The 27,212-nt window shown below is 44.8% G+C and overlaps 1 protein-coding gene and 1 pseudogene across 11 annotated transcripts in view; one reads left to right on the top strand and one right to left on the bottom strand.

Annotated features, from left to right (window-relative positions):
* Positions 1-27,212, bottom strand: part of CALD1 (caldesmon 1) — a 193,567-nt gene that overhangs the window by 128,425 nt on the left and 37,930 nt on the right.
* Positions 1,019-16,459, top strand: LOC100341775 (vasculin-like protein 1; annotated as a pseudogene).

Below are 27,212 nucleotides of genomic sequence, written 5' to 3'. Positions count from 1 at the left end.
ATTCCGTAGCTCAGAACACCCAGAAAATATGGGTGACATTGAAAAACAGAAAACCCCAAATCTTTTGGAAGGCATCAGAGAGCTGCTACAGAAGCAGTTGGTTAAGCCACCACCTGCAACACCAGCCTTCCGTATGTACCAGCTGCTCCATTTCTGATCCAGCTCCCTGCTAACGGCCCTGGGAAGTTAGTGGAAGATGGCCCAAGCACCTGGGCCCCTGCCACCCACATAGGAGACCCAGATAGAGTTCCTGGCTTCAACCAAGGTGCCTTGTCCAGCCTCAGCTGTTGCAACAATTTGGGGAGTGAACCAGTTTATGGGACATATCACTCAATCTCTCTTTCTTTCTCTTCCCCTGTCTTCAACTGTGCCTGTCAAATAAATAAATCTTAAAAAAAAAGAATGTGTATATAGAATATATAAAGAGTTTTTTACAAATCAATATGAAAATGGCAGGTAATTCAACCATGAAAAGACAGAAAGGTGAAGCCAGAGTTTGAGAAAAAAGAATGAGCAAAGCATGTATCTGACAACGAATGTCCATCTAGAATAGAAAAGAATCTTCGCAAGTCAATTACAAAATGACAGATAATTCAACAGGAAAGTAGTTTAACATTTCAACAGGTACTTCACAAAGGAGGATATTAAAATGACCAATAAGATATGAACAAGTGTTTAGTCATGCAAAAAATTCAAAATAAAACCCTAATGAACTAAAACAACACACTCCTAGAATAACTGAAATCTAAAAGTCCAATAATTGAACATGTTGGTGAAGAACTGGAATTCCATGCACTGTTGTGCAAATGTAGATTGACAAAATCCGTTGGGAAAAATATTTGGCAGTATGTACCAACACTGAGTATCTGAGTATCTCGTGATGAAGAAATCTCACTCTTAGGCATGCACACACAGGGCTCCATGTACGTATTCATCAGGAGACACGCCCTAGAGTGCCAAGAGCAGCACTATTTGTAATAGCCACAAACTGCAAAATCACCTCCATGTCAGTGGCGGAATGGCTAAGGTGTGGTAGGCAATGAAACAATGTATGGCATTTACAAGGATACAGGTTTTTCCTAGGCAATCAAACTCACAATGTTAAAGAAGACACCGAGATCGCCCATGGATTTTTGTGTTGGACTACGTAATTGTAACCATACCTCTGGTACCCATTAAAAAAACCATCTTTTTTTTTTTTTTAAAGAAGACACCAAAAAATTACTATTGGATTCCACAAACTTAAAATTCAAACGCAGACACGACAAATACTTGTTGTTGGAAATCGAAATAATGATTATCCCGGGGCCTGTGATGGTGCTTGGCACAGCGCCCTCTGCAGGGGTATGAGGCAGGCTCTCGGGGCGCTAGGAAGATTCTGGATGCTGATACCACGGCTCTACTCATTCCGTGAAAATTCATCACGCTGTGAAATTGCAGTTTGTGTTCCCTTCTGTTTGTTACACTTCATTAAAAGAGCATTTATGGGGCTGGTGCTGTGACATAGTGGGTTAGGCCTCCTCCTAAGGCGCTGGCATCCCTTATGGGCACCAGTTTGTGTCCTGGCTGCTCCTCTTCTGATCCAGCTGTCTGCTTATGGCCTGGGAAAACAGTGGACGATGGTTCGGGTGTTTGGTCCCCTGCTTCCACATGGGAGACCTGGAAGAAGCTCCTGGCTTCGTTAGGCCCAGCTCTGGCCGTTGCAGCCACTTGGGGAGTGAATCAGCAGATGGAAGACATTTCTCTCTCTCTCCTTCCCTCTGTCTGTGACTCTGCCTCTCAAATACATAAATGAATCTTTAAAAAATGAACTTAAAAAAAGAATATTTATACGAACAGAGGGATTTTGTGCAGTGGGCAAGATACTGCTTGGGATGCCCGGATCCCATAGTGGGTGCCTGCGGTAGAACTCTGGTTCTGTTTCCGATTCTAGCTGTCTACTACTGTGCACCCTGGGAGGCATCAGGTGATGTCTCAAGTATTTGGGCCCCTGCTCCCCACATGGGAGGCCTGGATTAAGGTCTGGGCACCTGGTTTTGGCCTGGCCCAGTCATTACTCGTTTCAGGCATTTGGGGACTGAACCAGATCTCTGTTTCCCTCTCTCTGTCTCTCTACTTGTCAGATAAATAGATATTAAAAAATTAAACATCCTATTTATAGAGCACACAATAGAAAAAAGATGAAGAATCAACCTGGAAAGATGACAACGAAAGGGCATTCATGAGCTCAAAATGTACAGAACCACGATGGTTCTGCGTCTCCGATCATACATTGCGCCAGCAGGAAAATAAGATAATACCAATGAAAGAAATCAATAAGGCAATTCAAATCAATGTACTCTGCGAGGGAAAGATGGCAGTCAGCAAGGCTGGGATTTGGCCAGTTATTTCTAAATTAAAAGTCAACACGCAGTATTTACCACTGACTTGGTGAACTTTCCGCACGTATGTTTTGACTTACGCTATCTCGGAATGGAAATATTGACTGTTTTTGCAAGTGGCCCATGCTGAAGCGATTCAAATACAGGGACTGCTTATCATCCTGAGGTGCCACAGACTTCGGTCTCTCTCACCCCCTCTGTTACTCTCCACTGCTTCTCTTATTCGTGGTCCCCGGCCCACCTTCCCCTACCTGTCTCTAGCAGCTCCTCGGGGCGTCAATGCCTTAAACAAGGTGTGCTTTGTGCTTTGTGCCTTGCTGTGTTTCCATTTAAATGTTTGTTTTTGTTTCAGGAGAATTTGTTTACAGTACACTCGTGTTTCAGTGTGCAATTTTATGCTTGCGTGAGAATCTCTTGATTTTCATGGAATGCATTTTTAGGTCACTATGGACTTATTTTTATGGAAACAGCTACAGATATTTGTATACACATCTATATTCAGTGTATTAACAGGATAATATGGGGCTGGCGCTGTGGTAGAGTGGGTAAAGCTGCTGCCTCCATGCCAGCATCCCACATGATCGCTGGTTCAAATCCTGGCTGTTCCACTTCTGATCCAGCTCTCTGCTATGGCCTGGGAAAGCAGTGGAAGATGGCCCAAGTCCTTGGGCCCCTGCACCCATGTGGGAGACCCGGAAGAAGCTCCTGGCTCCTGGCTTCAGATAGGTGCAGCTCTGGCTGTTGCAGCCATCTTGGGAGTGAACCGACAGATGGAAGACCCTTCTCTCTTTGCCTCTCTGTAACTCTGCCTTTCAAATAAAAAAATAAATCTTTTTAAAAATAGCATAATATGTTAGGAATTTAGCTACCAAACTGACCAATAGGGTGGAAAAACTGAGGATGATTTTTTTTTTTAAGATTTATTTATGTAGGCCGGCACCGTGGCTCACTAGGCTAATCCTCCACCTGCGGCTCCAGCACCCCGGGTTCTAGTCCGGGTCGGGGCGCCGGATTCTGTCCCGGTTGCCCCTCTTCCAGGCCAGCTCTCTGCTGTGGCCAGGGAGTGCAGTGGAGGATGGCCCAAGTGCTTGGGCCCTGCACCCCATGGGAGACCAGGATAAGCACCTGGCTCCTGCCATCGGATCAGCGCGGTGCGCCGGCCACGGCGGCCATTGGAGGGTGAACCAACGGCAAAAAGGAAGACCTTTCTCTCTGTCTCTCTCTCTCACTGTCCACTCTGCCTGTCAAAAAAATAAAAAATAAAAAAAATAAAATCAAACTAAAGATTTATGTATTTGAAAGGCAGAGTTACAGAGACAGGGAGAGGCAGAGAGAGAGAGATCTTCCAACCAAAGGTTCACTCCCCAAATGGCTACAAGGGCCAGGGCTGGGCCAGACCGAAGCCAGGAGTGGAGCTTCTTCCAGGTCTCCCACGTAGGTACAGGGGCCCAAGCACTTGGTCCACCCTCTGTTGCTTTCCCAGGCCCATAAGCAGAGAGCTGGATGGGATCAGAGCAGCCTGGATAAGAATGGGCATCCATATGGGATGCTGGAGCCGCTGGCTTAACTCACTACGCCGCAGCACTGGCCTTAAGGATTATGTTTATGAATTAAAGAAAAAGTCAGTTATTCCGCGAAAGCGAGCATTCTTCTGGTATTCTGCAACAGTCATACTGGATCACAAAGCTCTAAATCATTCAGTTGGATCAGACAGAGGTCTTTCCCTTGAAAGCACTGTGGGTGGTGGGTGAAGACAGGCTGTGGGGTCATACAGAATTTCACACTCCCTAGAGGTAAGATCTTAGGGACATTCTTTTCTGGCTATCAGTTATTGGAATTTTAATTTTTAAAATATTTATTTATTTATTTATTTGAAAGGCAGAGTTACAGAGAGGCAGAGAGAAAGAGAGATATTTCCATCTGTTGGTTCAGATTTTCCATCTGTAGGCTGCAACATCTGGAGCTGTGCCTATCTGAAGTTAGGAGCTGCTTCTGGGTCTCCCATGCAGGTGCAGGGGTCCAAGGACTTAGGCCATCTTCCACTGCTTTCCCAGGCCATAGCAGAAAGTTGGATTGGAAGTGGAGCTGCCGGGTCTTGAACAAGCGCCCATATGGGATGCAGACACTGCAGGCAGTGGCTTTACCCGCTACCCCACAGCGCTGGCCCCAATTATTGCAATTTTAACGTGAGGGTAATAATAAGTTCATTGAAGGGTTTTCCCTCTCTGAGCCTTGCTGTGTTTTGCTCATGCCTCTCCAGGGGTTGCCACAGTGGATGCTGCTGTATGACCATGGGTCCCTTTGTAACAAGGGCACGGTCTCACCAACAATTCTATCGCAAGCATTCAGCATATTCCCTACCATGAAACATGTATCTCAGAAAATGTTCTTGGGTGAATGAGTGAATGAGTGAATGAGTGAATGAGTGAATGAATGAGGTAACATACAAAGCATCCAGTACTGAGCCTAGCACACTCTAAACGTTCCCCCACGCCCCAGCACTAGCTCTGTTCTCTTCCTCTTTCTTATTTTTATTTTTTCTATTTTCATTTATTTATTTATTTTTTTGACAGGCAGAGTGGATAGTGAGAGAGAGAGACAGAGAGAAAGGTCTTCCTTTTGCCGTTGGTTCACCCTCCAATGGCCGCCGCTGCCGGCGCGCTGCGGCTGGCGCACCGCGCTGATCCGATGGCAGGAGCCAGGAGCCAGGTGCTTCTCCTGGTCTCCCATGGGGTGCAGGGCCCAAGCACTTGGGCCATCCTCCACCACACTCCCAGGCCTCAGCAGAGAGCTGGCCTGGAAGAGGGGCAACCGGGACAGAATCTGGCGCCCCGACCAGGACTAGAACCCGGGGTGCCAGCACCGCAAGGTGGAGGATTAGCCTAGTGAGCCGCGGCGCCGGCCTTCTCTTCCTCTTTCTTTGAGATTGTGCATCTAGAAAGTGGCCTGGCTCAAACCTTCGCTTATTTCTGCACCATCAGGTGTCCAGGAGCAGCAATGCTAGGTGGAGATATTTGGCTGCATTCTTAAAATATCAGAGAACACAAAAGCTGTGCCCAGCTTAGCTGTATGTTCTCAGAGGAGCCAATTTTGTGCAAGAAAGAAGAAGAAACTATTCCTTTCTAGAACAGAGCAAGGTCACATCAGAGCTTGGCTGTCCTGAGACAGCCTCTCCCGTTTCTCTCTTGGGCAATCATTTCATTAAGAATCATCTGTGCTGCTTTTGCATCGGACACGATCTTTCAATTGTTCATAAAAGAACGAGGGCAAGCTAATTTCTGATCAGGGAATGAATAAGAATGTCTCCACAACAGGGCGCAAGTCAGAGGTTTATTTTTAAGCTTTATGAAAAGTTCTCTACTTGTCTGAAGCCAGTAAGAGAGAGAGAGTCATTTATGGACTTATGGAATTTCTGGATTTCTCATGGGAAAGTTGCTGATGTCAGTGTTTGATAAGCTTCCCATAGCTACGAATATATGAGCCATGGACTCCTCAGGGGGTGGGGAGGGGAATAGAATATTTTTCTACACTGAGTCATGGTATACCTGTAGCTGGAATTTGTTGTAGGACCCACATGTCAAGAAAGACATTGTGTGGATGTCAAGAACTCCAAAGGTTGTGGAGGCACAGGGGCAGTTGTTTCTCTTATCATCAGCATCGCCGTCATCATCGCCATCATCTTCATCACCATCATCACCAGGACCATTATTATCATGGTCACTATTAAGAAGTGCGGATGCTTCTCGCCCTGCCTGCAAGGCACCTGTTACTCTGTTACAATTGTCAGGGTTCTGGTCTTCTTGGTCTTCCAATACCTGTGTGCCTTCCTAAGCAAACAGAATGATGGAGCGAGAAGCAGCTGCAACACTTAAAATCCCCATCACCGAAAAGGCAAGGAGGAGGAGATGTGATAGGCAGGAGGGATGGGAAATCGGCTAAGCATCATTCCTCTTTCGCCTGTGAATTTAGCACAGCCTCGGGCACACAGCATAGGTACAGTCTTTTAGCGATGTAGCTAAACTGAACCACAGTTGCTCCGAGACTCAGTTAATCTGGACATTCTCATCCGTGAGGCTGGTACTTAGGAGTTTGGGATATGCAGAGAGACACACCAGGGTATCCTGACGCAGTCCTTTCTAACTGAGCCTACGTGTCAGCAGAGCTTTTCAATTCAGGGAAGCCTTAGTGAGTTGATTACCGTGTTCCTATTGTGGAATATGTTCTTGTGTGATCAAAATATTCTTAAATCTTCTGATAGTGTTACTTTATGCCGTCGATTGAGATTTAAGTGTCCAAGGACAGGGCCATATATTATAGTTCTTTTATGGCTTATTGCTTAATACAAGGGAAAAAAAAAAAGAAAAACAATGCAGAATGGTACCCTTGGGCTTCTTCACCTTGCAAGCAATTGGCACCACCCACCCTCTCCTTCAACACAGAATTGTACACTAAGACCTAACCCAAGCTTTGAGCTCAGTCGGTCGCAACCAGAAAACACGGTCATAAGGCTTCTGGACAGCAGTAGGACACAGAGCTCAGATCACAAGTTGGGATCACCTTGTTCTACACATGTAACAAAAGGCCAACCAGCAGTGTGTGTGGCCCCTAAACAATTCACTAGTAGATATGATGACTCTGCATCTGGGCTTCATCTAGTTGCATGACTGAAAGAGAAGCCAGTGCAAGCTGTAGTCCCGTGGCTGAGATACAGAGACCCCTGCACTAGAAATCGGTTAGGCATCACTTGCACTCTGCCCGTTCATCATCATAGATATCCATCTGCTAGTGTCTAGGAAGCTGTGGACATCAGCAAATAGAACAACAAAACAATGCCCAGGGGACCATTTTGTCCGCAGGGCCCTGGGAAGGGCCAGTGGAATTCCTCTGATCAGTTTCCTTTTGACTTTTTCCCATGGACCTCGTTCCTGGGCTGAAATGTCTGGAATGCTTGGTAGGGATGGAGTGGGTTGGTCACAGGGCAATTATGTTTCTATCATCAATGAGGTCAGCCATTGGTGGGCTGATTTCCAAGTGACTAGTGGTATCACAAACCGGTTAGGAATACAAATAAACAGTGCTTTGATAGTAAACAGAGCTGTCACATTCCTTTTCTCAAATGGTTTGACAAGTATTGTTGGTAACATCTTATAAAATTGGGCCTAAAAAGGCCTAGAAAGGTTAAGTGGCTTACCCAGGGCTTCTCAGCTAACGGTGGGAAGAGCCGGGCCCCCAAATCTGCCCTCTGCAGAACACCGTCCTGCCTCTGTTGGGTCACTCAACAACCAACCAATCTCGCAGGAGCCGGTTATTTTGTATTTTGGGGCAAGTCACTCACTACATCTGTTTTCAAACATCGAATCCCTGTGCCGCTTGATTCCTAACTGCTATCACAGGCTAATTGTTTCTCTGTGGCCCTTACAGTTTGGCCAGTTTTTTTTTAGTGATCCCATAGCAGGAGCACATAACACACGATGAGCACTTTATGAGGCTTAACCTCAGAGTAGTGAAGATCACACTAGATCTCTCTCAAGCTATGGGGGACCTCCACGGGGCTCTCCATGTGGAACCCCAATCACAGTGCTCTAACTAAGGAGATGAGTCATCAGAAACGCAGGATTTCATGTAATTTACTTTTTAAAATATTAGGACATATTCAAAAATATCCCTGTAAACCTGCCTCTCCTTCCATTGTATTCTAGGCATCTTTCTTAAATGGAAGATTTCATTAGATGCATTCCTCTAAGCGGGTCTTTTTTCAGAATATCATTCCTCATCTAGGGTCATTTTCTGCAGACTCTTCCTGTCCCATGAGCCAAAAAGTCAGTCCAGCTTGGGATTCTATGTCCAGTTATTAAATGGAAGTTGCTAAGGTTACAGCAGAGAAGGGGAAAGGCAAAAGCCCTGCCCTCACAGAGCTAACACTCTCGTGGGAAAACAAATATTAAACAATTTATATCAGGTTAATTGTTAGATCCCCAGTGCCTCACATCGCTTTGAGAACATGGCAGTTTCTCAGTAGTGATGCGATAACTAAATAAACGATGCCTCTAGACTTTTTTTTTTTTTTTTTTTGACAGGCAGAGTGGACAGTGAGAGAGAGAGACACCCTCCAATGGCTGCCGCGGCCGGCGCACCGCGCTGATCTGATGGCAGGAGCCAGGTACTTATCCTGGTCTCCCATGGGGTGCAGGGCCCAAGCACTTGGGCCATCCTCCACTGCACTCCCTGGCCACAGCAGAGAGCTGGCCTGGAAGAGGGGCAACCGGGACAGAATCCGGCGCCCCGACCGGGACTAGAACCCGGTGTGCCGGCGCCGCAAGGCGGAGGATTAGCCTAGTGAGCCACGGCGCCAGCCTAGACTTTTCCATATCTAAATCTAGATGAAAACAGCATCACGCAGCACCCTCTTCCCAGGGCCAGGCTGCACACTGATGAAAGACGGACATCAGAATCTCACTGGAGCTTGCTGCTGACATTTTCCTTAGCAGTGAAATGAGCTGGTTGATGGTGATGTGGATAATTATTCAAACTTCCATTCCTGATGGTCACAAACTGAAACTCAGGTTGCTCTCTTTTTATAAAAAAAAAATCAAGTGTGTGTTTTTAATGAAGTGGGAGATGGATACAGATAAAGATAAATTCATTAAACCATTTCCATATTAATGCACTTTTTTAAATTGAACATCCTTATAATAAGTCCATCTCCAAAGCCAACAGAATACCAACAGAAGCCTCATTAGGTCCAGCATTTGTGACTGAATTGATGGAATTAAAGGAAGACGATAAATTAATTCAGTAACAACTTTGGCCATTGCCACCAAACAATGGCTGGGCAGCGCTCTGTCTCCACTGAAGTGACAACTCCGGCCTCAATTACAGCCTGCACAGAACTGCCACCCAGAACTGTGAAACGTGTCTCGCAGTTTTATAAGGAAAAGTTCTAAAATATACTTTCCAGAGACGAGACAGTGATTTTTGGGTATATGTGAAACATAAAAACGGGATTGGGACAGATTACTACCAAAGGATGAACAACAAATGACGATGACTAACTTAAAACCACTCTGCTCACTCTCCAGCGCCATCCTGGAAGCTTGCAGAGAGTGGTACATACATTATGTGAAATACACCAGCAGAGCCATGGAGAGGAGCTGACAAGGAAAACACTGAATTTAATCAGAATTTAACTGATGAGTAAGTGGTGCAAAAAAGCAGAGGATGTTTTGGTTATGTTTTTCCTTCTACCTTATGTGTCCTTTCAGTTCCTGGTATGGCTCAGAAGAAGAAACTCAGACGAAAATGAAAATGATCTGCATTACAGGTTTCCAGACTGGAACCTGAGCTCCACTTCTGTACTGTTTGAGAGTCGCATGGTGACCTGCGTGGTACGTGACACGTTTTTATTGATGGAGTGAAATGCTATTGCATTTCTATTTCACTTTATCATAAATGGTCAGAAATAGTGAAATCTGTAAAGTCATCCCTACGTCTGAATTCTATGTAAGTTTAAAATTTGTTATTGGGAAAGATAATATACAGACTTCATTATAGAAAATTTAGGAAACACAACAATATACCTAGGATACAGCTGTAAAGTCTCTTTTGATTCCTCCCACCTAAGCTTAAAGTTTCAATATATTTCCCTCGAGTACTTCCTCAGCAGACACAAATGACTGTTTTTTTGTTTTTTTTTGTTTTTGTTTTTGTTTTGTTTTTGTTTTTGACAGGCAGAGTTAGACAGTGAGAGAGAGAGACAGAGAGAAAGGTCTTCCTTCCGTTGGTTCACCCCCCAAATGGCCACCACAGCTGGTGCGTTGCGGCTGGCACGCTGCGCCCATATGAAGCCAGGAGCCAGGTACTTCTCCTGGTCTCCCATGCAGGTGCAAGGCCCAAGCACTTGGGCCATCCTCCACTGCCTTCCCGGGCCACAGCAACTGGGACTAGAACCCAGGGTGCCGGCACTGCAGGCAGAGGATTAGCCAAGTGAGCTGCGGCACCAGCCAATGACTGTGTTTTAAAAGCAGATTTAACATGTTACACACTCAAGCTTTTCTCTCATCATCACACACATTTTCTCTATGCCACCCTTTCACTTGATTCACGACTCTACCATCCACGCCATCACTCCACCATCCTGCAGCATCGCGAGTTCAAGTCCAGGCTATGATAAGTAATGCTGCCATGGCACTGTTAACTCTAGATCTCATTACTTCTAATTGCTGAGTAACATAGAGGGCTTAGGGTTCCATCCGTGACTCTCAGGGGGAATGAAACCGATTACAGTTCCAAAGAACCATCTGAAGAAACAGGAACATTATTGCAATGACACCAAAATACTCATCATTGAATTATAGCAAATAGCAGGAAGACAAAATGGCAAAGACTTCCAAGATCATCCGCTCACGCTCAAGATGACAGAAGCTCCCAGAGGGGACCAAGTTGTCTTAAAAGCCTGATTTTTAACATTGACCAACTTGAATCTTGATAAATGAACTAATTAAAGGTATACTAAGTTAAATTAGTAAAATCAAGCACATCATATGAGAGTACTTCAAAAAGTTCATGGAAAATGGAATTAAAAAGTAGTTTTGTTTTGGTACAAAAAAGCTGAAGTCCATGCATAGCTTTTTTATACATTTTCCATGAACCATTTTATGAGAGCTTTTATATGTGGATTTTAATGTTTTTTTGCACCAAAATAAACTTGTTTAATTAAATAAATTGCTTTCATCTTATTTGAAAGAAATAGAAACTGAGGCAGACAGACAAAGAAAGATCTTCCAACTGCTGATTCATTCCCTAAATGCCTGTAACAGCCAGGAGTGCATCAGGCCAAAGCCAGGAGCCTGAAATTCAATCCAAGTCTCCCATGTGGGTGGCAGGGACCCAACTACTTAAGCCATCACCTGCTGCCTTCCCGGGGTGAGCATTAGCAGGAAGCTGGAATCAGAGAGGAGCCAGGACTCAAACCCTGCACCCTGTGTGGGATGCAGGTGTCCCAAGTGGCGGCTTCTCCACTGCATCACACTTGCAACTACCCCTACCCTAACTCATCTTTTGATTCTATCTTCATGTACTTCTGGAAGTACCTTCTAGAGGGACACACATGGAGGAAAGGAGAGGAGTGTTGCATCCTCGGAGTGAGACGCCTCTCGGCATCAAAGCAGACCCTCCGGAGGGCTGGGAAAACCTGCTCAGGAAACCCCAGCCACGGCGCTGACATTTGGACGGCAAGCATTCCGAAGATGCGGGTTATTTTGTACTTCTGTTCCTTCCCTACAACAGATGAAAACTTCCAGCACTGCTCCCTTTTCTTTCAGCAAACAAAATCAAATTGAACACAGTCTATGCTCTCCAAATTTTGTTTTCCTGTTTCAGCAAATGCCATCAGCACTCACTGGGCTCCTGAAGCTTCAGACCTGGCAGTCACTCCAAGACTTCCTTCTTCTCCCCATCCATCCCACCCACCCCATATTCGTGAACTCCCAAGTCCACATGATTCCCCCTGCAGACACTTTCTCAAAATGGTCCCTTTATCTTCATGACGTTCGCTGTGGCTCTAATCCAAGACACCATCCTGTCATCTAGCCCATGCCCTGAGCCTCCCAAGGGTTGGCTCTCTGTTCCAATCTTCTGGGGGGTCTCTAAACAATCACCTGCTCAAAACATTTCAGTAGCCGCACAGTGCACCCAGCATGCAGACCCAGGTTGCCCCCAGGAGCTACAACAGCAAGTGTGTGATCTGGCTCCGCCTACCTCTCCAGCTTCCTCTTGTGCTGTTCTCTCTCGTGATTCCCCTGCATTGCATTTCTTCCAATATTGTGCATGGGTTCAACTCTTTGAGGTCATGGAGCCTGGGGCATGCTGTTCTCTAAGTCTCAAACGACTTCCACACCCCTACCTAATAACACTCCTATACTTTTTACTTGAATAATTTCTCTCTTTCCTTAAACCCACAGGGTCAAAGTTGGAGTGGCAATTGCAGTTCCCTGCATGTACTGATTTGGGGTTAGAGCACAGTGACAAGACAGATGATGATGGTTTCAAGGATCCTTTCCATTGGTTGCCAAGATAAAGTAAATTAGAAATTGCTGCATTAGACATACCGATTTTTGAAATTTTTACCCTCATGTTTTCTTTTATAGGTCTCTATTATTTATCCTCATGGCTAACCACAGTTCCTAACGATATTTATATTTGGGTACTTATTTAATACTCAGCTTTCCCCTGATAGGGAAAGCTCCATGAGGACTTATCTGTCTGGTTTTCTACTGATTCCTCAGAGCTTTGTGGTTGGCTGCCATGTAGCAGTCACTTAACAAACATATATGGAATGAATGAGTGATCAACAAACTCAAAAATATTTCCAAAATGTGTCTAAGGATAAGAAGGCTTTATGAGTTTATCCATTTGCAAAGAGGATATTATGATCTTAGCACTTGCTAAGTGCTCGATACACTGAATAGGTAAATGAATATGTGGATGAATATTTGTTGTCAAAGCAGAATACAGTAAGTCTGGGTGAAGAGGAGATACCTGCGCCAAAGAAACCTGCAGAAGAACTAAAAGTTCTTTTATTTGCTGCTACAACTTTACTCCAAAAGTTGTAGTTTGAAAGCAAACATATGGAAGGCATGTAAATATACATCCCATTGTAACAGTTGAATCATGCATTATCTCATTTGATTCTCATAAACACTCTGTAAAATAGATAGCATGTCACCTTCATTCGACAAGAAATGAAGTCAAGTCCAGTGTCCAGAATTATTCAGAATCGTATAGATCCAGAGCTCAGATGCTCATGTTCTTTATTTTCAAAAGATTTATTTATTTATGTTTTATTCGAAGGTGAGAGAGAGATCCTCTAACCACTGTTTCATTCCCCAAATGCTATAGGTAGACCAAACCCAGCCCAGGACCCAGGAAATGCATTAGGATCTCCCAGGTGGGTGGCAGGAACTCAAGTACTTGGGTTCACCCTTGGATGTGTTAGTAGGAAGCTAGATGGGAAGAAGACTAGCTGGAACTTGACCTATACACTCTGATGAGAGCTACCTGAGCAGCGACTCAGCCTGCTTGGCCCCAACACTCCCCCCAACCCCACCAAAGGCTAGTCTTCTAACCAGACAGACCAATAAGAACAAGAGTGGAGAGTCCTGGGGTCATTGTCTAAGTTTCGTTCTGATTTCATGCCCCATATCGGTGCTAAGGTTGGCTGAGCTTTGAATCAATTGATACTGCCGATCGTCTTTGCCTCTCCATTCCAGGATTCCAAACTGGGAGAATGTGCCCTCAGAGTTTGGGAAGAGTGGTGGGTTTGTGTGGGCTTTTTGATGGCTGAAATGGATCCAACATAAAAAGCGATTCCTCGAATCACCTTCCAGTAGCTGGATTCGTTTTGGAGGAAAGAACAGAGCAAGTAAAGTATAGAACGAGGAAGAGAAGCAAGCCTCATTTGGTAGCTGTCTTTCTCCTTGACTATCCTTTACTCCTCTCTTTCTACTTGTCTGAACTGTGCTCAGACTTTATGAAGACCAAAGAAATAGAATATACATTTAAGAGCTTTATACCAAGAAATTTGCCTTGAAAACTGTTATTCCGTGGAGGGAAAAGCATATCAACTTCCTGTCTGATTTTTTTTTAATTTCATAAACAAGATTTCTTATGTCCTTAAGACAATCCTAAATACATCTCTGCACAATGTTTAGTAGTTGGGTGAGGATAACCAGAGTTGTGTTTTGGGGGCTTTGTCATGTGGGTGTTTGGCCACTGGGGTTGACTACTCAGAAGAACCTTTGTAGTGCTTTCATGTTTTGTTTTTCATTTATCACCTTAACAGTGTTTGCCCACACACATGAGCCTACCTGTCTCTAGCTATGACCTTGTTATGAACGGTGTTTGCGCGCACTGTGCAAATGCCCGGGTATTACCTATTTAAGCGATGTCATAGTGCCATTACTCAAGGAAGTTGAATGAGATGAACGTAGGCATAGCTCTTTCCCCTCCCCCCCTTTTTAAATGTAACAAATACTTTTTATGTTCCCCTCCTGTCAGAAACAAGACAGTGTAAGATGAGCAATGGGGGCGCTGAGAGCGATCCACGCCAAGCCTGGCTTTTTCTCAGTGTCATCACAAGGCGTGCTGCTGGCCAGGCTACTTAAGCCCCTTTTTCACCAGAAAACCTCATGGGAGATCCCGCTGGCAGACTCAAGGAGTTCGGGGAAACAAGACCACAGAGGTTGCACTCTGGGATCCCGGCCGTGAGGTTGGATGCCTCCCCTTGCTAAAAAGAGACACTGGACCTAAATGGCTCAGCACGACTTTGTTCCTGCTTGGCTCAATTTCGCAACAGCGCAGTCAGCTACACCACCCACAGCCACCTTTGAAAAACCCAGAGAACATCCTCTCCGAGGAGAAAGTAGATTTGGAGTAAGCCGCCAGCCACGCGATTCCTCTGATGGCTTTTTATTTTTATTTATTTATTTTTCTGACATGCAGAGTGGACAGTGAGAGAGAGAGACAGAGAGAAAAGTCTTCCTTTTTGCCGTTGGTTCACCTTCCAATGGCCGCCGCGGCCGGTGCGCTGCAGCCAGCACACCGCGCTGATCCAATGGCAGGAGCCAGGTGCTTCTCCTGGTCTCCCATGGGGTGCAGGGCCCAAGGACTTGGGCCATCCTCCACTGTACTCCCGGGCCACAGCAGAGAGCTGGACTGGAAGAGGGGCAACCGGGACAGAATCCGGCGCCCCGACTGGGACTAGAACCCGGTGTGCTGGCGCCACTAGGTGGAGGATTAGCCTAGTGAGCCGCGGTGCCGGCCGTGATGGCTTTTTAAACGATGGATCCGTCTGGACTAGACTCCTGCCCCAGCCCTCCCTGTTCCGCCCTGATTCTGTGGACTCTGGTGTCTCTAAAGGAGCATACGCTGGAACCACAGGGAGCACATCTGGTTGGCATGGCTCTTCCCAAGGTTATCACGACGCTGTGAGGTGGTGTCGTAGAGTGGAGCAGGGACCCGTAGACCCTGCAACGCCAGCCTGCACAACCCGGAGAGGCTGTGCCTTTCAGGGAAAGCCTCCAACAGAGAGTAGGGAAGGAAAGAAAGAAGACAAGGTGGAAACATTACGATCTGAAGGGAAGATTTTCCTTCTTTGAATCCAGAAGCTGGCAAACAGAATCAGCCATGCAGACCTACGGGGACCCTTTCTGGAGTGTGGGAAAACCCACCTGGTGCCAAGCAGCCTTCCAAGATGTTAGCCGACTTCAGAAAACATTTCCAGAGAGGAGCCTGTTGCTGCCCTCTCTCTGCGTTCACCTAATCGGAATCTTACTATGCAAATGGGAACAAAGCATCAGCCATGGTTCCAAGTGTCTGCAAGAAGTTGGTTCCTGACTGGCACCGCGGCTCACTAGGCTAATCCTCCGCCTGTGGCGCCGGCACCCCGGGTTCTAGTCCCGGTTGGGGCGGCGGATTCTGTCCCGATTGCTCCTCTTCCAGTCCAGCTCTCTGCTGTGGCCCTGGAAGGCAGTGGAGGATGGCCCAAGTCTTGGGCCCTGCACCCCATGGGAGACCAGTGCACCGGCCGCAGCACACCGTCTGTGGCGGCCATTTTGGGGGTGAACCAACGGAAGGAAGATCTTTTTCTGTCTCTCTCTCTCACTGTCTAGGTCTGCCTGTCCAAAAAAAAAAAAAAAGAAGAAGAAGAAGAAGAAGAAGTTGGTTCCTAAGCCCAATGCATGGAAAGCTAGCGGAATGGAACACAAATCAGGATCCCATTCCTCTAGCTGGGAATCTGCTTTTCGCAGTCCAGTCTCTGACTAAGCCAGTGGTACTGGCTGGTGCTGCAGCTCTCAACTCTCCCTAACAGAGTCCCTCCAGCCCCACCCCTCCCATTGAGGTCCGCGCCTCTCCTCTGACCAAGTTGATCCACCGAACGAACCACCGACAGGAAGAGTGAGTTCCGAAGACTGAAGGCTGACTGCTCTCCCCCCAGGAGAAGCACCGGCAAAGCAGAGTTTGAGGACTCAGACGTGGAAACCAGCAGCAGTGAAACATCAGACGACGGCGCCTGGAAGTAGCCCTATAAAATTCTCACAGCCATACCCGACCCAACAAGCTCAGCTTGTGCGTTTACAAGAGAAATCATTCTTTTCCTTAGGTTGTTACTGAATTCTTCAGGCACAAGAAAAACTACCGTAACCCAAAGAGAAAGTGATTGGCTTGTTCAGCTTTTGTTGTTCTTCCATGTTATCTGCTTAATAAAAAGGAGTCTGTGGGCAGGGTGGAGGGGAAAGACTTTTAAAATAAAAGTGTACAGACACACCCAGCGTATACGGGATGATGGACAGGTGGGAGGGGCCGTGCAGAGATGCAGAGACGACCTTGGTCTGTAGCAACAGCTTCTACCACCAGCCCTGGGGCACTCACCCTGTGCTGAAGCGACCATTGTCAATGACACAGTGACTGCTGACGTTATCATTGTATTAAATTTTTTTTTTTTTTTTTTTTTTTTTTTTTTTTTTTGACAGGCAGAGTGGACAGTGAGAGAGAGAGACAGAGAGAGAAAGGTCTTCCTTTTGCCGCTGGTTCACCCTCCAATGGCCGCCGCTGCAGCCGGCGCACCGCGCTGATCCTGGCAGGAGCCAGGAGCCAGGTGCTTTTCCTGGTCTCCCATGGGGTGCAGGGCCCAAGCACCTGGGCCATCCTCCACTGCACTCCCTGGCCATAGCAGAGAGCTGGCCTGGAAGAGGGGCAACCGGGACAGAATCCGGCGCCCCAACCGGGACTAGAACCCGGTGTGCCGGCGCCGCAAGGTGGAGGATTAGCCTATTGAGCCACGGCGCCGGCTATCATTGTATTAAATTAATGCCAGTAATTTGGATACTTCATTTTATTTTTGGCTCCTCGGGTAACTTTTGCCCTTAACCAAGCATTTGTGGTTTTGTTGTTTTTCTTTTTGGGTACAGCTGTTAAATATTTGGATATAGAGAATGTGTTCTTCTTGCAGCCTTGATTCTCAGGGTGGATTTTAAAATAGAAATTTTTTTGAGATTTCAAAGTTTAAGATTTTGATAACATTATTTATAGACTTAAAAGATGTGGTTATCACAAGTCTGTTGAGGGGGAAACTACACAAAATAACTAAGTTGGAATAAATATTTTGCATTGTTAAAAATACATACATACATACATACTGCCTTTCAATAGGAAACACACAAATACCCAAATCCCAAATATCATAACCTTCCAGCTTACAACTTAGCTTGGTCTCAGCTGCTATTCCTAACTCTTTTCTGATTGGAGAGATTTTGTTTTTCTGTCCAGCCATATTTCAAAATCTACTCTGGGCCACATTTGTCTCTATTCCTTTTAAAACCTGCCTGAGTGCATTGGACCTGCTCACACACCGGCCACAGCGCTGGCTTCTTTCCATATAACCTAATATGGCTAAGAGAACATTTGACTGGGACACAGCGGGGATTGCCAAGCGTAACAAGTTTTTGGTAAGAAAAGTGCCACAGAGCCTTCTGTTTAGACGTTCCGCAACTTCAGTTCAGATGCGGTGCTTATCTGTTCACACTAAGGAAACTGTAGCTGTACTTTGCGGTAACAAAAACCAGACACCTGCCCCCTTTGCCCACTCACAGGCAAGAGGAATAAACAGAAGCCGCCCAAAAAGGCACTTGAGGATAGTTTGTTGAGCGTGCTGTCCTTCTTGGGTTAGAAAGAACGAGTGACTGGGGATACCCAGCTCCGATTCTGCAGGAGGGGCTCCAAGTCTGTGCAAAACCCAGTAGCTTTCAACAGAAGCACAGGTGGAAGGAAATCCACCTTCCGCGTCTGAATCCCAGAACTCCTGGACCCCCCCCATCTCCTCCCCCAGGTAGTGTCTCTGCCTCTTACTGCTGCTCCTTCTTGTTCCCCGTTCTCAGACAGATGTGAAACATCACCACGATCCACAAGAGCACTCTCTCTCTTCCCATAAAGACAGTCAGCAGTCTTCCAAGCTGAGGATTCTGCCTGGACTATTTCCCCACGAGGGCTCCCCCACGTCCCTTCCCAGTCCTGTTTCTCTGGCTCATACATCCTTCCTTTGCCTACATCATTGATACGGCCACTTGGACAGACAATGATTTTAAAATCAGACCTGGGTTTGAATTCTGGATCCGTCTGTTACTTGCAGGCTGCTTTTGGCCAACAGGTAATTTTGCTGTTAAAAAGTGGGAGAGAGGTACTGGCATGGGGGCACAGGGGATTAAGCCACCATTTGTGATGCTGGCATCCCATATCAGAGCAACAGTCCCAGCCCCTCCGCTTCCAATCCAGCTCCCTGCTAATGTGCGTAGGAAGACAGCAAATGGTAGCCCAGACTTGGGCCCCTGACACCTACATGGGAGACCCAGATGAAGTTCCTGGCTCCTGACTTCAGCCTTACCCTCTCTTTCTCTCTCTCCCTTCCTTTTTTTTTTTGGGGGGGGGGGGGTTCATTTAGTTTGTTTGAAAGGAAGCATGACAGAGAGAGGGAGAGACAAAGAGATCTTTCATCCTCTGGTTCACTCCCCAGATAGTCTCAGCAGCTGTGCCTGGGCCCAGCTGAAGCCAGGAGCCAGGAGCGTCTTCTGGCTCTCTCACGTGTGCAGCAGGGACCCAAACACTCAAGCCATCTTCTGCATTAGTGGGGAGCTAGATCAGAAGAGGAGCAGCCAGGACTCCAATCAGCACCCATATAGGATGCTGGCATCGCAGGTGGAAGCTTAGCCTGCTATGCCACAACGCTGGCCCCTAAATAAATCTCTTTTAAAAAGGCTGGAAAGATCAACCTTGCATGGTTGTTGTGGGACGTAAAAGAGGCAGCATACAGCAGAAGGGTACCTGATATAAGAAAACGCCCAGTAAATGTCAGCTAATTCCAATTTCCTACTTCTGCGCAGTTGTGCCAGATTCATGGTCCCAACCATCTATATAGAAGTTGAAAGGGGAAAATGTGTCCGTTGACTCCTGAAATGTGCCCTGGTCAGGGAGGAAGGGAGATCTGCTTAAGAATTCAACTGTGGTGCGGTGGGCTGAACCATCGTTGTGATGCTGCGCTGCACCCGGGAGCTCTGGTTCAAGTCCCGGCTGCTCTGCTTCTGACTCGGCTCCCAGCGGATGCGCCTGAGAAGCAGCAGATGCCGGCCCAAGTGCTCGGGTCCCCGCCACCCACATGGGAGACACCAGTGCAGTTCCAGGCTCCCAGCCGTGGTCTGACCCAGATTTGGCTGTTGTGGCCATTTGGGGGAATGAAACAGCAGATGAAAGATGTCTCTGTCTCCCCCTCTCCCTCTCTCTGTCATTCTACCTTTCAAATAATTTTTAAAAACTTTTAAAAAAAAGAATTCAACTGGGCCGAGCAAGAGAAAAACTAACATTAAAACTCCTGTTACTTGTTAGTGTGACCCAAGGCACAAACTTAGGGCAGATAGTCATTTTATTTACATAAACATCTTAACCTTGCTCGGTGTTTGGGAAGGTAAATGGTCTTGTTCATCCCCCCGAATCGCTAGGGAAAGAATTAAGGCCAAGAGCTGTTTTATTTTCTCAAATTAAAATATCTAATGTTAACCCAAGATCCAGTATGGGCTACACTGTGATGTCCCTATATTATTACCGTAAATCACCCATCAGAGTCTATTAAAGGCAGCAACTTTGCGAGAATCAAGAGAAAAGGAGCTTTGCCATGTTCAGGACAAAGCTGATGGAGACTGGACTGAGGCAGTCAAAGGGGGATAGGAATTTAGAACAAGAGGTTACAGAAGAACGTGGGCATCCCACTTTCTGGAAGAGTCTCAGAAGTATTGAGTTGGACCTCAGCCATTTTATTTCGACCTAAAATGAAAGAGTAATCCAAGAAGAATGTGGGCATACCCAGGTGACACACTTATGAAGCCACAGTACCAAAAATATGGGAAGATTTGGTGACTGTGGTGTTTAGGTAGCTCAGGCGACGGCTGCCGTGTGTGAAAAGTCGTGGTATAAAGAGATCCATTCCACATGAGGCCCTGGTGCCACTCTTAACCAGTGGCATGATCTCGGCCAACTCACGAACCCCATAGGTAGGCCTCGGTCTCCTCGACCTTCAGTGAGTCAAGAGGGAGCTGGCAAAGCTCTGCTCATTGTTGATTACGTGGGCTGCATGTTCAGCAAAAGCCCCAGAATGCAGACTGGCACTTCAAGGGTTAAGACCTCGAGGGGAGGAGAGAGGCTATTTGAGACAGGAGGAGATGGCCAGTCAGCCAGGCAGAAGACAGGGCTGTCTGGTTCAGGGGTGAGCACAGTGGACAGCGTTGCCCGGAGGGCCGGGGGAGTGAGTAAAACTCCGTTCAGTCCTCGCATGTCAGTTTCAGACCTTCTTCTTTGGAGCAAACAGTAGGGACTAAGATGTCTGATATAAATGGGAGTTTAGGGGGAAAACAGAGTGAGATGGATGCGGAAGTATTAAAACTAGAGGTGTGGAAGGAGTTTGGAGATTCATGAAGCCTGAACTAAGGTGGCAACAGTGAAATTCTGGTGGGATCCAGAAACGCACACTTCTATCTCTCCGACATACCCCAGCCTGCTCAGGGCATTCTGGGAAACAGGTCCCCTAACTCCATCCCTGACCCTAACCCAAACCCTTGCAGTTGTAACATCCAGAAATAAGAGACTAATGACCAATAAATCATTTGGGACATTAATCTGCAGGAAGGGCCAAGGTAATTTTTAATTGTAAGTTTAGAATGACCTTGGGTTATTGTGTAAATATGGCCTTTATATTATCCATAATCAAATAATTTTGCATTTTGTGCAAACCAACAACTCTAAATGATTTCACTAAAAGGGGAGGTTTCACAGTTTTTTTTAAAAGAATATACAAATTTTCTCAAAATCTTTTTCAAAAATTCTTTCAAATTTTAAAGTTAGACTTTGAAATTATTGTTATACAGACAGGGAAAATGCCAATTTTCTCAGTCATCTTTAGTGCTTAGAAATTTTATAATACTTAATTTTTTAAAAAATTAATTTATTTATTTGAAAGAGTTACAGAGAGAGCGAGATCTTTCACACTCTCGTTCACTCCCTGATGGTCTAGCTGGTCCAGACTGAAGCCAGGGTCCTGGAACTCCGTCTGGATCCCCCAGCGGGTGGCAGAGGCCCATGTACTCAGGCCATCTTCCACTGCTTCCCAGGCGCATTAGCAGGAAGCTGGATCAACAGATTAACAGCCGGGACTTGAACATGACACTCAAAGGGGATGCTGGCTTCACGGGTGGTGGCTTAACCCGCTGCTGTGCACAAAGCAGGCTCCCCTACTCTAAAGATCCTGAAATACCCTAACCACTTATCAAATTAAATACTCTAAAAGAGGAAATCTAAACTTAAATTTCTATAGCACCAACAAAATGTGCTTTCAGATAGGTAATTAACACCCTCTTAGGAAGTCTATGTGCTAGAATGAGACCAACAGAGCTGCAACGCAGGTCCATGGGAATGTATGGTCCCTTCCATCTTCGGTTCAACTTGGCTCTTCTCTTACAAATGTGTGTTCCTCTGGCTCGTCCCCATTCCTCAGGTCTCCCCCACTTTATCTAAGTCCTAATGTTTTGAAATAATAGTTTCAGGTCATGATGGGTAGCAAACGCCGGGAATATGTTACTTAAAAGCTGGTACCAGGCTTAAAACACATATAAGTTTGAGAGAAGTTTTGAGATAGTATTGGATGATAGATTTAAAGGGGCCTCTGAAGAAAAATTGGGTTTTTAAAAAAATCTCAGGGAAAAAATGCAATTCAAACAATAGTCTCTTCTTGCCCTTATCTGAGACATCAGGCCCTAGAGCTCAAGTCTGCCCCAGTGAGGGGTACTTCAGTTTCTAATAGTTTTAACAGCTGAATGGAGGAGCAAGTTTTCCCTCCATTCTTTTGTTCAGAAGTTACCATCACAATGGAAAATGAAGACAGCAGTAGACAGCACAATTGAGGAAAACTGGGAAAACTTTATGTGTGGTATGCCAAGAGTGTGTCAAATGCACAGCACATTAATGTTCCAAACAAACCAAGAGGCGTGTGCTGTTTCTCTGCTTTTTAAAGAGAACATTGAGGCTTAAAAGGCAAAGCAATGGGTCAAGTATCAAACGGAGGTGAAAGAGTTGGAACCAGAATGCGGATTTTAACTCTGCCACTCCAAGGGGAAATCTTCGTTTAAAAAAAAGGAAGAAAGAGAGAAAGAGGAGAGAGAGAGAGAGGAGAGAGGAGAGAGGAGAGAGAGAGAGAGAGAGAGGGGAGAGAGAGAGAGAGAGAGAGAGAGAGAGAGAGAGAGAATCTCATCCAGTTAAGCAGTTACTCCATTCATTCTCATTTGAATACAAGTAACTGATGTCTTAAATCAATCTGGTCAGTTGCACAAAAACTGATTGTCTAGATTATTTGGAAAGTTTTGATTGAAAACCAGTCATTGCACTGGTCATGTGTAGACCTGGACTTAATAAATGACCACCTTTGAGTCCCTCAGCTGGAAAAGTAAAAATGAACCCAGAGGCAAGTCAATGGCAAATTGCCACCCCAAACAAATGGCAGTGTGGAAGCTCTGAAACTTGAATTACCCTTCAAGGACGAAGGTTCAAGACTGTGAGACATTAGGAAACGTTGCCTCGCCTAAGAACCAGTGCCTAAATCAAGAATATCACCCCCAAGTTCAAGTACACTCCTGTCTTCCCTCTCATGACACGTAAACTGGTTTGTTATTTTCAATGGCCCAAAAGCCCCTTCTGGAAATTCTATTTTTGTGGTCATTTTTGTGCTCTCTATATTTGGGTTATGTAGGAGTTAAGACCACTTCAAACATACTTTTCTCTCTTAGTCAGAAGCCTATTTAATGGCATGTCACTCACTGGTTGAAATAAAAGCAAGTTAATCTGCAAAAAAAGTACATGAACACCCAAAAAGGATAGAATTATATCTTTGAGAAATTAATTTTTTTCAAAGTCAGACTTCAAAGGCTGCCTATTGCAGAAAGTTTATTTTGAGAAGCTTCAGTCAAAACAGTTTGGAAACTATGAAATGAGTCATTTTTTTTTCTTCTTAAAGAAATGTAACTTTGTCTATTCCCACTGCATTTTTGGTTTGGTAGGAGACATCTTTATTCCACAGGATTTTAAAAGCATGTTTAAGATTCCATAGGTTTAGTATTACATTACTAATGGTTTCTAATGAGATCCAGGCAATAGCGAGAAGGGGGGTGGGGGGAAAGAACAGCACAAAAGCTGAATTCTGTGACACCAAGAACCATGTACAACGTGGAAAAGTCTCCATGCTTTATCTATTGTTAAAGCCATCTGGGTAAATGGGAGAAGTTTAATCATATCAACCAGATGTGTGAATGACATGATACCCAATGTCTGACTACTCAGGATCAGTCATCTACCAGGCTGAATTTTGTACGTCTTGTGCAGATGTTTGCAGCCCTGCGGTTATGGCTAAAATGACCCAGTGAAGCACATGAATTCTAGATATTTTATTCACCCTTCTGAGTGTTTATAGGCCTCAGCTACTTGCATAGATACTCTTAAAACAGGAATTACATACATTTTCCTGTTAGGATGATGTTTCTTTAACAAGGGGGCTTCAAAAAGCTGGTGGGAAATGGAGTTATAAAGTATGGCTTTGGTGCAAAGAACATTGAAACCCACACAGATGAGACCATCTTCAAAGAGTTAATGGAAAGTACATACTATGAAGAGCTGTGCATGGATTTCAAAAATGTTTTGCATCAAAATAAGCTTACTTTCTGATTCTATTTTTCCACTAACATGCTGGAGTATATTCACACACACAGGAGCATGCTAAAAGCAGTCTTCACCAATGCTTCCAACAACTGCAGCATTTAAGGAAAGTAGACGAGGGAACCAGTGGCGTACACAGGATGACCCCAGGAGAAGTCATTTCTATCAGTCTACTCATCTCCGCAATTCAGCAATCGCCGACCTGGGTACTGAGCTTCCGGGGGGAAGTACTGAGTCACAGTGGATGGGCAGGGAAACAAAGATAAGTGAAGCATAGTTTCTGCCTTCCAATAAACCATAATCCAGTCCCGGAGACAGACACAACTCACTCTACAAAATAGAAAGTGGAGTGTGAAAAATGCAATGAAAATTCACCCAATTCTCTTCAAATGACAGAGAGTAACTTATTTTAAGGGTGGGAGAGGAAGTTTGCAAAGAAGATGATGAGGCATTTTAGAAATTTCAAATACTTTCATACAAAGAAGCATTAATGCATTAAATTATTTACAGTGAATGTAAATAATTCATTTACTGACAACAATTATGGAATACGTGTGACATTCTAGGAGTCTGCTAGGCAAGTATCTTTCTTTAACAAATGAATAACATAACATTTTGTCAAGTTTCTTAAGAAAAATCACACTTAATTGAAGAAGAAAGCCTGGGTTAATCTACTAAATGTCTTGCTTACAGCATGCTGGGCAGTCAGTGTGACAAGTGAAATAAATGAGCAAATTTGTATTTTATTCAGGTGCATTATTCTAGAAATTTCAGAATATTTCCCTTCATTCTTTTACCTATTATCATTCAGCAGATAAACTGGTTGTCAGTGCAAAGGAAAGAGAAATAACACTCCCTACATACCTGGGGAATCTCATTTGGGGCTTTGGCATTGGGATAACTAAAACTAGCTATTGGAACTTTGCTAAACAGAAAATTCTAAACATTAACCCAAGAGCTTCCATGCCAAGTACTATGGGAGGGAATAGTTACCCCAACAAGAATGAGGTGAAGTGCTACAAAGCTGCGAGCTGTTTTGTGAGTTTTGTCTCAATAGTTTGATTTATAGCTTAAGACTTTCTCCTATAATAATGGTATCTAGCCAACAGGGAAGTTCAATGTGCCATAATGAATCCATTTTTGTAAGTATTAATTGTTAAATCTTTGAAAGAAAAAAATAAAGTGAAAGGGAGATAGATAAGCCCAACTGTCTACGCAAATATCTATCTCTTATAAACATTATGTGGACTCACAAAAAAAAGTTAAACAAAAAAGTTCAAAGAATTTTTTAATTACCTATATGTATCCCTCAGAAATCATCTTTGTTATTATTTGATGAATATAATTCCATATATCTCTATAAGTATATAGAAGAATCAGTAGAGAAATCAAAATAGTTTTATAAATGTCACAAAATATTTGGAAATATAATTTTAAACTTAGAGGTTGATGATCTTGAAAGAGATGCTTATTTATAGCAAGAGATATTTGTTTCAAAAAGCTAACATAAAAAATTAAAAAGCTGGGGGTATTACTGTTTTAACTGCAGATGCCACCTTTAGACATGACCGGAACCCTGCTGTAGAATGCAAGAAAACTTGTTCACTTGCATATTTTCTTATAGTCACTCCCTTCCCTATGTACAAAGTCATATCATTGTTTTTTTACATTGTCTAACTATATAACATTTACAACTTTTAATCACAGTTCCAACCACTGTTGAGCCTTGGTTTTATATGTAAATCAGTTAATTGTAAACACAGTTGGAATTTAATGGAAAACAACTGCAGAGGAGGGGCTACAGGCTAGTAAGCAGTTTGCATTTTCTATCCCCCACCCTGCTCCATTGCTTACTGCGGTCTCCTGTTACCACTGAAAATCCGTCAGGAACGGAACCAGCATCCACACAGAGCACCGAGGGTCTTCTTTCAGATCTTTCCAAATAACGGAAACGCTAGTACGCATTTTGAAGTCAATCCTTCCTGCAGTCCGCCTCCATTCCTTCTTCCCCCAAGCCTACCCACTAGACAAAAGGATTTGGCCAACATTACAAAGTGATACATTGATTTTCTTTTTTCACTTGGGCAACTATGGACATGTGGTCTTCATGGAGCATCTCGTCTTATATGTCATTAGTTACTCAAGGTGCCAGTTGACACTGAACACTTGCAGTGGGTAAAGCGTGGTCCAGGCGATGGCCCCTGGTATCAGTGGAGATGGTTTTCCCCCCTGTAGTGTTACCTTTCTTCAAATATGTTGCACGTCCTCTAACGGTATCTGGATAAGATCTCCCAGCATGCAGACTTTCAAACAGCTCTCAGCAGTCTGGAGACCAGCAGCATTTTGTCTGGCACATTAAATCTGCTCCACCCACTTCACCTCTAGCAGATCCCCCTAGACTTTGCTGCTCCTCTTCTCAACAACGTGGAACTCAACATTTTCCCACAGAAACTAACAGATGGGAGAGGAGAGGAAAGCGGTTCCAAGGGCAAGGCTAACCACAGCTTTCGGGCCATTGTCTATCTATACAGCGGCAACATCATCCCATCCATCAGCGCAATCCTATTACAGTGTAGACAGACCACCCTCGTCTACATGGAGTAAAAGCTACACTTAGACTATGACTAGCCAGTTTCTGGTTATTATCTGTGTAGATATGAACTCAGATTTTCTTCTTAGATCTGAATTTTTCATGAAAATCAAACTGAATAGAGGGCAAAAAAAAAATAATGAAACTTCCCCATCATGTCAGATTTTCATCATCTCCATGATTTGTTTTTTTGTTTTGTTTTGTTTTTTAATATAAGCTTAGAGCCCAGTGTGTGCTTTCTTGATTATTCCTTTTTTAACACCAGGGGGGTTTGTATGCAGTCATCATGGGGTCTCTTCATGCTCTTTGCCATGTCTTCTTAGGAGCACTAACTGAATTTTCCAAAGCTTGAGAGACATGATTTCAATACTCTTGAACTGGGCTAAGGTTGTAAAGGTATTTAGGTCTTGTTAAGCCATCTGGAGTGCCCCAGACATGAAAGGGTA

This window comes from Oryctolagus cuniculus, chromosome 3 (genome assembly GCF_964237555.1).
Source record: "Oryctolagus cuniculus chromosome 3, mOryCun1.1, whole genome shotgun sequence".
NCBI lineage: Eukaryota > Metazoa > Chordata > Mammalia > Lagomorpha > Leporidae > Oryctolagus > Oryctolagus cuniculus.
Note: the sequence above shows the minus strand (reverse complement) of the source record. Positions and strands in the feature narration are given on the sequence as shown.